We start from the raw sequence: 10,680 nt of genomic DNA on the forward strand, positions 1-10,680 counted from the left end.
ACCCACGCAGCAGCGTGAAGAAAAGTTTTTCCATTGTAAAGAAATGGCACAGCAGTGCAGAGCAGAAGACACAGCAGTGTAGAAAACAGAGATTGAGGAGAAGACGCAGCAGCGTGGAGAAGAACAATGTAATGGGAATGCACAGCAGTGCAGAGTAGACGCAGCAAAGAAGGCACAGCAGTGCAGCAGAATAGACGCAGCAGCGCAGAGGAGCGCAGAAAAGGAAAAACGCACAGCAGTGCAGATTTGAATGTAATTTGTTTTGTGGTTGTCTGCTGTGAGAGAGGGTAGAAACGCAGCAGCACAGTTTTGTTGTTTGCATCTGAAATGCAAGTGAGGCACAACAGCAGTGCGATTGTAATCAATGAAGGGGAGCACGCAGCAGCGTGAAGTTTTGGTTATTGTCCATTGTGAAAACAAGAGGAAGTTCTGTTGTCTTTGGTGAATCCCTCTATCAAGAGGAAGATGCTTTTCAGCATAGACTGGTGAATCCCTATGGTTAAGAGGAAGATGCTCTTCAGCATAATCTTTGGTGAATCCCTCTGTGTGAGGAAGATGCTTTTGTAACAGCAGTTGTGAAAATCCCTCTATGTGAGGAAGATGTTTTGTAACAGTTGGTTTATTGTAAATAAATAGAAGTTTTTTTATGTTTGTTGCTGAAACTCTATCTTCAGCAAGCTGAAATTCTATCTGTAGCAAGATCCTGCGTTAAAGATCCTGTGTTGTAAAACATAGTATTATCCTCTGTTCAAGTGATTTTTTTTGTTGTTATGGAATTATCAGAAATTCCTAGCAGAGTATCATTCTCTGTGTTGTGTTTGTTTTGTTTTTGGAATTTTGTGTTTGAAATCACCTGAAATTTCCAACAGTGGTATCAGAGCGTTGTTCTCTGGTCTTTTGTGTTTGAAATCACCTGAAATTTCCAACGGACATGTCATTTGGATGCATGAATATGAGGACTTCAGGGTTATAGTGAATAAGGTGTTTGTGGGAAAAATTTTCACTGTGATGTCAGATTCTTGTCACAGTGGAGGTATAATTGACAAAGAGAAGGAGAAAATCAGGCGTCGCATTATTCAAAGAGCAAGTTCTTGGCCTTGGGCACGTCACTAGAGGTCTTATGAGAAAATACTAGTGAAGATGAAATGGAGGCAGATAAAATTAATATGGCTCTATTTTAGACCTTCGGTGATAAGGCCAGCTCCAAAGTTGTGAGGCTTGCGAACACGAACGGCTCTGTCTTGGAAACCGAAAAAGGAGTGATCAACGGCCACCACATAGATGTTCACAAGCAACTCCCACAACGGCAGCGTATACACGAAGACATGGGTATTCTATTGAGTGGATGCCAAGCTAACCAAACATCTGATGATGCCTTCCCTACAGGTGATCCGCACAAAGAATATGGAGCATTCAGTAACGCTATTCAGACAATTCTTGAACGACATGGAAATCCCATTAGCAAAAGGGAATTGGTTATGGGTGCCAGAAAGTTGCTTGTGAAAGTTACTACCGAAACCAACCAGTGGTCTAAACCAACAGGAGGAAGGATACCTCAAGGGCACTCCAACATCTCATCATCAGTGGTCGCACGACTTCCTCTCTGGCAGTCCCAACCCTTTTCTCATGCGGAAAATCCTTAAGTTACTCCATTCTACCCAACTCATTAGCTCTAAGTATTCCGCAGAAAGATTCGATGAAAATAACTCATTTGTTCTTGAGAGGGTGAACAAAAATGGAACCCTTGAACTCTAGAAACCATGCATGCTCCATTGTTCAGCTTCTTGGGTCAATCCAGGCAGCAGGAACAAACAATGGGATTCTTATTTGCATGTGCTTCAACATAGCTACAATCATGACGTCAATGTTTCCTGCATGGGCTACTCTCCTTTTTCTCCTCCTTTGACGTTTCAGTTCAAACCTCATAAACACACCACCCCTTGTCACCTGCAAATCACAGTTTTATTAGAAAATCCCATCTCTACTCAGAACAATAGTAAGGATATAATGGGTTGGCGGGGGCTGATGAGGATTTTGCTGGACTCGAGAGGAATCCATGGTCATGAGCATTGTCAAATGTCGAGCTTCCCAATTGAAACCTCCACACGGATGAGAAAACCGACGTCGTTTTAGAGGTTGTCATGGTCGGAAATGAATTCGAACAATAGCCCTTCGACACCATCGGAAGTGGAGGAATTCTTGCAGGGATCGCCTTAGTGTTTGTTGTAATTTCATTTTTAATCAGTTGGTTTCTTGTCAAAATTCCCCTCTCTGGTTCAAGTGGTTGAACTTAATTAATTGATTTTGCACTCAATTATACCTGTATCTTTATGCATGAGACCTGGTCCATTATTAATCAATTCAAAAAAAATTAAATCGATAGCAAAGTGCTTAATCTGGAATGGTTAGATCATAACCATACCAAATTAAAAATCTTTTTAGGGAAAATGAAATGGGGGATCAAACCAAGAAATGGGCATTCTCCAAGAAATCCAGATGTCTTAATAAGACATGAAAAAATAAAAAAATGTAATCTTGATCAATGAACATGCTTCTTTATATCTTTAAAATGTCGAGCACCCAGAACTACTATCTTGCAAAAGAATGGTTAATGCCATACTCAACCCAACTTGATAATCACTTCAGCCCACTATTCCATAAGACGAAAGATACCCCACCTACACAAAAAATGAGCCATGTGAAAAAATCTACTATTTCATAGACGAAACATGTCACACTGTGGAGCATTTTTAATTCAGGGTTTGATGGTCATGCTTTGGGTTAGGGACCAAAATTTGACTAGCGGGTTTCTGCTTCAAGCTTCAGGGAATGCAATTTATCGAACCAGGGTTTCATAAAAGTGCTCTTCTTCAAAGTAGTTGAGGTTCTATCAAAGTGAATTAGTCTTATTTTGATGTAATCGTTTGGTCATGGAACTCCATTGTTTTCATCAAACACAGTTAAAAGTGTTGACGCTCTCATTTGTTTGACCCATTCGTGTGTGCAAAGTGATAGATTCTGCAAGATGTCTGTAGCCTTTGGAAGTGCAATGTCATTGAATAAGATATATAGATGTATTGATGATACAAAGATAATTGTCAATGATATTGTTGTAAGTAAGCTATTTTTTTAGTGATGGCATATTATCTTTTGGGTCTCTAATCATTTCTGGAATAGCTATCACAGGAAGAAGATTTCATTAATGCCATATCTTTGGAGGCACCGCTTCAATGCCTAGCTGATACAATGGAAACCATCTATGCTTTTACAAAGCATTGTAAGAGTAGCAGTCGTATTCTGCTTCTGTATCAATGTAATGAACTGGTTGGTGAAATAACAAAATTATTTGTGGAACTAATACAGTGTTTGAGTTTGACCTTGCAGGGGGATATAGAGATTGTTCCACGGATGGAAGGACAAATAAAGGATATGCAAAGTAATTCAATGAGGGTATCTTTTTATGTGGAGCGAGAAAATGAAAGTCTAGCAAAAAAAATATATCTGAAGGCCTTATGAATGGTTAGGTAGATAAGGATTTCGCAACAAATAAAGATTGATTATAAGTGCAAAGAGGTCTATATTAAAGTTTTGTTATTCATCGTGCTATTTAACTCAAAGGGTTATAAAGGAGCATGAATACAAAGCTCAAGGGGTTACATTTTTTTGCAAAAATAGAATTTTGTACTATTGTGTGAGATTTATTTGGTGTTCCTTTGTACCTCTCGATGCAATTGCTAGTTTAATCTTATTAATGAACCCATGCATGAATGACCCACCAAGTTTGGGTGATACTCTTAATAATAAGAATAATAAACCACGGATAGTAATTCATTTCAAAAAGGGGGTTGATTTACGCAATGCATAGTGAGGAGGTGCGAAGGAACTGCTAATCTCACTTCTCTGCACTAGATCTCCTCTGCATAGTTCTCCTTCACAAGTTTACATTAAAATGTTAGAGGAAGAGATTGTGCATGAGGGAAATTACTTATAAAATGTTGTCCTGAGGAAAAAACGAATCAGAAATGTCATAATAAATATATATTGACAAGTTGGGGAATTGGAGATTTATTTATTTACAATATTGTATTGCAAAGGTGTAATATTACAGAGTTGCGGCAGTGTGGACGAATCACTCCTTCACCTTAACAATATTGCACTTTAATAGCAGTGGCCCTTTCATATAATGTAGTATTTTTTGAATTCAGACTTATGTGATCCATAATGAATTAAAAAAAGTCTTTCGGTAGAAATCATATAAGAGAAACAAGTGTGGTTCATCATCAGGACCAGATGAAGAGGCAAACCATGGAAAAGGCTTAAATAGAGAGAAATGTAAAGACCATAATTTCCAGTAACGGCTATTTTTGAACAATAATATTTAAATTATGATATTAATTTTTTATTTTTTAAAAACAAATGTTATTAAGTAATGGTTATATTAAACGGCTATTTTTGAAAAATAATATTTAAATTATGATATTAATTTATTAAAAACAAATATTATTAAGTAACGGCTAGTTATTGAAAAACAATATTTAAATTAATTTATTGAAATCAAATATTATTAAAAAAATCTATTAATGGGAAATAATCGAAAAAAAATAATTAACAAGAATCAAAAAATCAAAGTCAAGCTCCAAACAAGGAGGGAAGTCAAAAATTTAAAAAGGAATCAAGACCCTAATTGAGACAAGATCATTAAAAATAATAATAATTAATTGAAATGAAATAAAAATAATTAATGGAAAATAAATAAAATAAAACAAAAATATACACAAGTCAAAAGAAATATATATATATATATATATATATATATATATATATATATATATATTCAAAGAAAAGTAATCAATAAATAAATCAAGGTCAACAACCAAATATGTGGCTGAGGCTCATTAAACGAATAACAAAAATACTAAAAGGAGTTAAGAACGAATAGGATGATAAAATACTTATGAAAACATGAAGGATCAACAATATAAACTCTAATGAATAATAAACCAACAACAAATACTATAAAAAGGACATCAATACCTACACAGATAAATAAACAAACAAAATAAATCCCAAAAAGAAACATAAAAAAACTAGGAGGACAAGACAGGGACCCAACTTCTACTAATAATCCAACCATCATATGTATTCAAATTGTTGGGTATTTTTTCGATTTCTAGGGCCTCCCTCAATTTACGATGATGGAAATAACTAACCCTAGCAACGACTTGGGCCTCCTCAATGCAGATGTGATGCTTAGATTTATCGTCATGCTCTACCAAAGCAAAGGAGCGATTCCTACCATGCTTGATGCCAACGGCATGCTCACGAGTCCTTTGATTAATCGAGAGACCAGTCTCATCAATGTAGGGAGTCCCAAAAGAGCATAGGATAACGTAAACACGCTTCATATTCTTAGGGTCCAATGGGTCTTTTATAGATCTAAGGGAGCTCCGGATGGTATTTAAAGGCCTAAAGGTTGAAGCCACCTTATGCTTCCTTAGGATCTTCAATGCAATATTGTATTTTTATCCATAAGGTAACATCGGTTTCTTTCAAATGTAATTTTCTTAATATATTTTTCTTTTTTGAAGAGTAATGTACATGGGATGAGTAAATTAATGCAATTTAATATATTGTAATTAGTGTTTTACAATTTGGCATATTTAAATATTTTGGTTTGACCTCCCCATGTCAAATTAAATGAGAATCTCTTACAGCAGATAATTTCTAAACACAATCATTGCCACTGGATCATCACCTGCATCAACAAAAGCTAGACACAAAACATTTTCAATGTAGTCTTTCTCTATGAAGTTAATTCTAAGAATCCTCCAAGTAGTGTTGCCTTGCAAAACAAGGTCGATCGTACGCATGTTAGGCCCTATCTCAATGCTACCCACAAAAGGGGGTTTCCCTGTACCTTGTGAATCGAAAACCAACAGCCTTGTCCAACGTCGGTGGATAGGGTTCCACTAAGTCAACATGCTTGATATCAATTTCGCTCGCAACCTGGGTGTAGATGACCACAAGGGAGTTGTGGATGGGGATTGCTAGTTGCATGTCATGCACCACAGTGCTTAGCTTGGTGCCACCACGTCCTATGGTGTCAATTCGCAAAAAAAATGAACACACATCTCAGTCTGAATCTATTTTGCAACATCTCACCCCATGCCATTGCTTGTCGAAGTGAAGCGTGCTTCATGAGTTTGTGAAATATTCTGAAGTTCATGAAGCACTCCAAACTTCCACAAGAAGTGGCACTTCTACAACAGATGTAACTTTGGACACTCTAAGTGGAAAATAATAAATAAAAGCAAACTGTACAGTGTCAATATTTCCATAATTTGGAAGACTTCGGTGATGAAATTATATGAATGAATGTGAGAATTTATAATCTAAAACATTAAAACATTGTTTGAAGTGTGGAGGTGTGGAGGAGCTTCAAGAGTGGGGACTCCTCCACACCTCTAATTTGGAAGACTTTGGTGATTAAATTGTATGAATGAATGTGAGCATTTATAATCTGAAACAATAATACATTGTGTGAAGCGCAAAGGGGTGGAGGAGCTCCAAGAGTGGGGGCTCCTTTGCACTTCAGACAATGTATCAACGTTATGGAGACCCCCCCTCTCCCCCATGCCTAAGGGACCTAGACTCCATCAATTATTGTTTCATTAGGTAGAGTAGCAGCAATGTAAGGCATAATAGTGTCAGTTTCAAAGTAGTCAAAGATGAAATGGCCAGTCAGAAAATATAGCTTTTTTATTTTAAAATTATTTGTCGGGCACTTAAAAGTACCGAAAATAAAATGCCCTCCACCAGGGGAATAATGTCCCATTAGAGCTCTCTCATCCAATCGAAAATAAGAAATAAAATGTCCATATGAAAAAATTGAATTTACGGGAAACTAGGAATATTTAGCATTTTCTCGAAACTTTGGTTCAAATTGTAAAAACTCTACAAAATAATGGGAAATCAATGCACTTTGACTTGCTATATTCCCAGACGAGGCAAGCACTAATAATCAAGTGTTATAATAACATGTACAATTGAAACATGAAATACTTAAGTGATATTATAAATTTGAAAAACAAAATGAATATCATTAAAATTAAAATTGAGTATTCTTATTAAAAAAATAATTCATCATTTAATTCAAAATAAAAAATATATACTATCATTTATTTATTTATTTTTATTATTATTATTGAATTGTATAACGTTTAATTGGTGTTAAAAAATTAAATAATATAATGAGTATCTTAAAATTATGATTACATTGGACCCCAGGGGTGTGGCTTGTTGGTCATCGAATGCACTGCTAAGGCATTCATGCCGTTGTACAAACCACAGGTTCAAACCTCGACTTACTCGTGTGTCATGCGTGGGGGTAATGTGATTGCACCTGGATGTTATAGTGCCAGTCATCAGGGATCAACCCTGTGTCACACAAGCACGAGGGTCGACTTGTTACCGATTCGGCCAGTCATAAAAAATTAGAATTAGAATTAGAATTAAATAGATAAAAAAGAAAGAAAAAAGAAGAAGAAGGAAGGATTGCATTGAGGATTTCATGTAAAATTTATTAATGAATAATTTAAACTACCTTGATATAAAGAAAGTTTAAATAAATTAAAAATGCATTTTTTGGGGGGGGGCATTCTAAATGAGTCAATCTCAATAGTTTGATGTGGAGTTATATCATTTTGTGTAAACAAAATCTTAATCTTCAACTATATCATTATGTGTGAACAAAATTGTTATATGAAATAATTCACTCCAATGTTCCACTCAGTTTTATAGTTTAATCAAAGGCTTGATAATTACTATTCTTATTAATAAATAAAAATAAGTTATTTTTACACCCACAGAGTGTAGAATAGATGGTTATGGGGCATCATGTTAAGTCACTCCTTGATCCAATGGTCACCGATTCGAAATTCAGTGGGAAAAAATCCAACCATGTTAAGTGTTGGTGTGGCTTGGGCTGGGTGCAATCTTCGAGTGATTTTGACAGCTTAGATTCCCTTGGGTCGCCGTTTATCAAGCCGCAGGTCAATACAGATGTAATCTCTAGAGAACTCAGACAACTTAAAAAACAAAAAATAATAATAAGTTATTTTCACGGTTACAGCATATCCCAAATATTGATAGATAAAATCATACGGCTCAATCCACTATTCTTTGGTCCTTTACCTAAATTTCAAAGATATTATTCAATTGGAGATGATTCATTGGGAGTCCATATTAGCGAAAGGACCAAAAAAATCCAAAAAATTGTCTAGGCCTATGCAGAGAGAAATTTCATTATAAAAAATTTACATAAGTTTATCTGCACTCTTTCCTCTATATTCAACACAGAGTTGATTTTCCTATGCAAAGAAACTCTACACATTTATTCTCCACCCTCTTCCTCTCTGTGCACTTTATTATGTGCATTAAGCCTCTGCATACATCCCTTCTGCACATCATACTTCCGCACACACTCACCTCCACACAACATGAAACGTTGCACATTTCTCTCTCTACACATTCCTTCTCCGCACTCTGCCTCTCTGCACATTGATTCTACACATTAACCCTCTGCATACTTCCCTTTTGCACACCATACTTCCACAGATACTCACCTCTGCATAACATGAAACTCTACACAATCCAGCCATCTACACATAATGTCATTACTTTTGAAAATCACGTGTGAGAGAGTCACTTCTCCACATTTACTCTCCCATTCCTTTTTTTGCGCATTTTGAGGTCACTTAAAGGATCAATAAAGGAACTTTATCTCTAGGCAAAGGAAACGTGATGGAAATAATACTTTGAGATATGCTCTACATGACCCCTCGTAAAGCACAGTTTTGAGTTAGTAACTTCCACTTATTATTTTCCTCATCGAACGGAATGGCATGAGAGGAGATGGTATATTTGTAATTGCTCCAAAGAAAAAGGAGTTAACGACTAATACTCATTAAACGGTTGTATTGATCAGTCATATATCTCTAAAGTAAAAGAAACAAATGGCCACTATCTCTAAAGTAAAAGAAACAAATGGCCACTGGAAGGAAGAAAGAATCAGTTACACATTCAACTCACTCGCTCAATCAGATAGAAATTTTCATTGGTTGATTTCATATCAGTGATATTTAAACTTGTCTTCAGGAAAGAATATAGATTATAATATTTGGACCCCTAGACCAACAAATGTTGCATACATCCCTAAAGTTTTCAATTTCAAAGAAATAGTTTATTTGTGGGTGTGGAATTTTGATCCAAAAACTAGAACATTGAAGCTTGAAGTCAAGAAGAACCCAGTCCCTCTGACTCCAAAAGCATTCAAAATAGCATCAAGCTACCAGAGCCCACGATGTTACTCAAGCTATTAGAAGTTATACTTTCGTGGACTCTCAATTTGATGGAATGAACATCGTTCAAGAGTTCATGATGCCTTCTATACAGGGTCCTTTTGATATTTCTTTCCTAGGCATTTCAATATTTGTCGAGCCCTTTACATATTTTTCTTGTTTGCTTTCTTGAATAATGGGGTAAGAAAATACCTCAAATATCCCTACATTGATTCTCTAAGAATTATATTAGTCTTTCAAAATAAATTTTGTTTTCAGTTGGGTTGACCTCATTTCTAATGAATTATCCTTCCAACTAAACAATATGTTCGAAACTCAAATTTTTAATGACAACCTATTTGGTCATAGTCTTGGTCTTGTGTCATACCTTCCACGGCCTACCCAATAAGAATAATTTGAATCTGGACATGGAACTAGTACAGTTTTGGTACACTATGCATAAGGCCCCTTTTCATTTTTGTCAAGTGCAAGATTCTTTCTTAGAGAAGTTAATTATCTGGTGATTGGGTGAGAACCTGGAAGAATCTCAAATTACCCACAGACTTTCCTCTAGGGAAAAGAGATACATGAAGAGAGGGAAGAAAATACGCTAGTTAGAATCTATGGATTCCAGGAGAAACGCTTGTTTCTCCCAAAGTTTGTATTGGATAGGTACTTCATTGTTGAAGTATGCAAGCAATATCATTCGTGATTAATTCTTTTGTAAATAAAGAAAACGAAGCTTTTTATTTCTTTTTACTGTGGTAAAAGTATCTATGAGGCACACAAAGCACCTGGCAGAATTTTCTGAATCATTAAAAATTTTCATTTTAATTAAAGCAAAGGCATTCAAGGATTTGAACCAAAGGCTATTTTTTCAAGGCACCTCTTATGGAAATTTATTTATAAGAATTACTGAAGAAAGCGAAGAAAGTCACATTGTCCCATCAAGAGAAATAAAAAAACCTACCCCTTGTTAGTGTCAGTCTTTCCAGCCTTCCTACAGTGATCAAATATGCTCTTACAAAGTGATTTTGAAGTGTCAAGGTCAAATTTTGTCATTTCAGTGAGTCTTCAAGAAAAATTTGGTCACTAGGCATTAGGTCTAGGGTTTGCTTTCACTCTTCTCAAAGTTGTCTAAATGGCGGTCCATGTCACCATTCAGCTGAGTCTATCATCATTCATAGGGTTTTCATTGTCATGTCAGTGTCTAATGAGTCTTTTTACAACTTATTCATGCTTCAGTTGTGCCTAGGCAAGGTCATTTCCCTTTCCTAGGGTTTTGAAGGCAATTTCTCTTGGGCGGTCAAATCATCGACAAAACTTGTATCCTGATGTTCAT

General features: G+C 35.8%; 1 pseudogene; it reads left to right on the forward strand.

The window, feature by feature from the left end:
* The first annotated feature begins 942 nt into the window (after nucleotides 1-942).
* LOC149147518 (metacaspase-6-like) lies at nucleotides 943-1,643 on the forward strand (annotated as a pseudogene).
* The last annotated feature ends 9,037 nt before the right edge of the window (nucleotides 1,644-10,680 follow it).

Source organism: Pinus tabuliformis, chromosome 9 (genome assembly GCF_031772625.1).
Source record: "Pinus tabuliformis cultivar Carrire ecotype Pingquan chromosome 9, CPIR1, whole genome shotgun sequence".
Lineage (NCBI taxonomy): Eukaryota > Viridiplantae > Streptophyta > Pinopsida > Pinales > Pinaceae > Pinus > Pinus tabuliformis.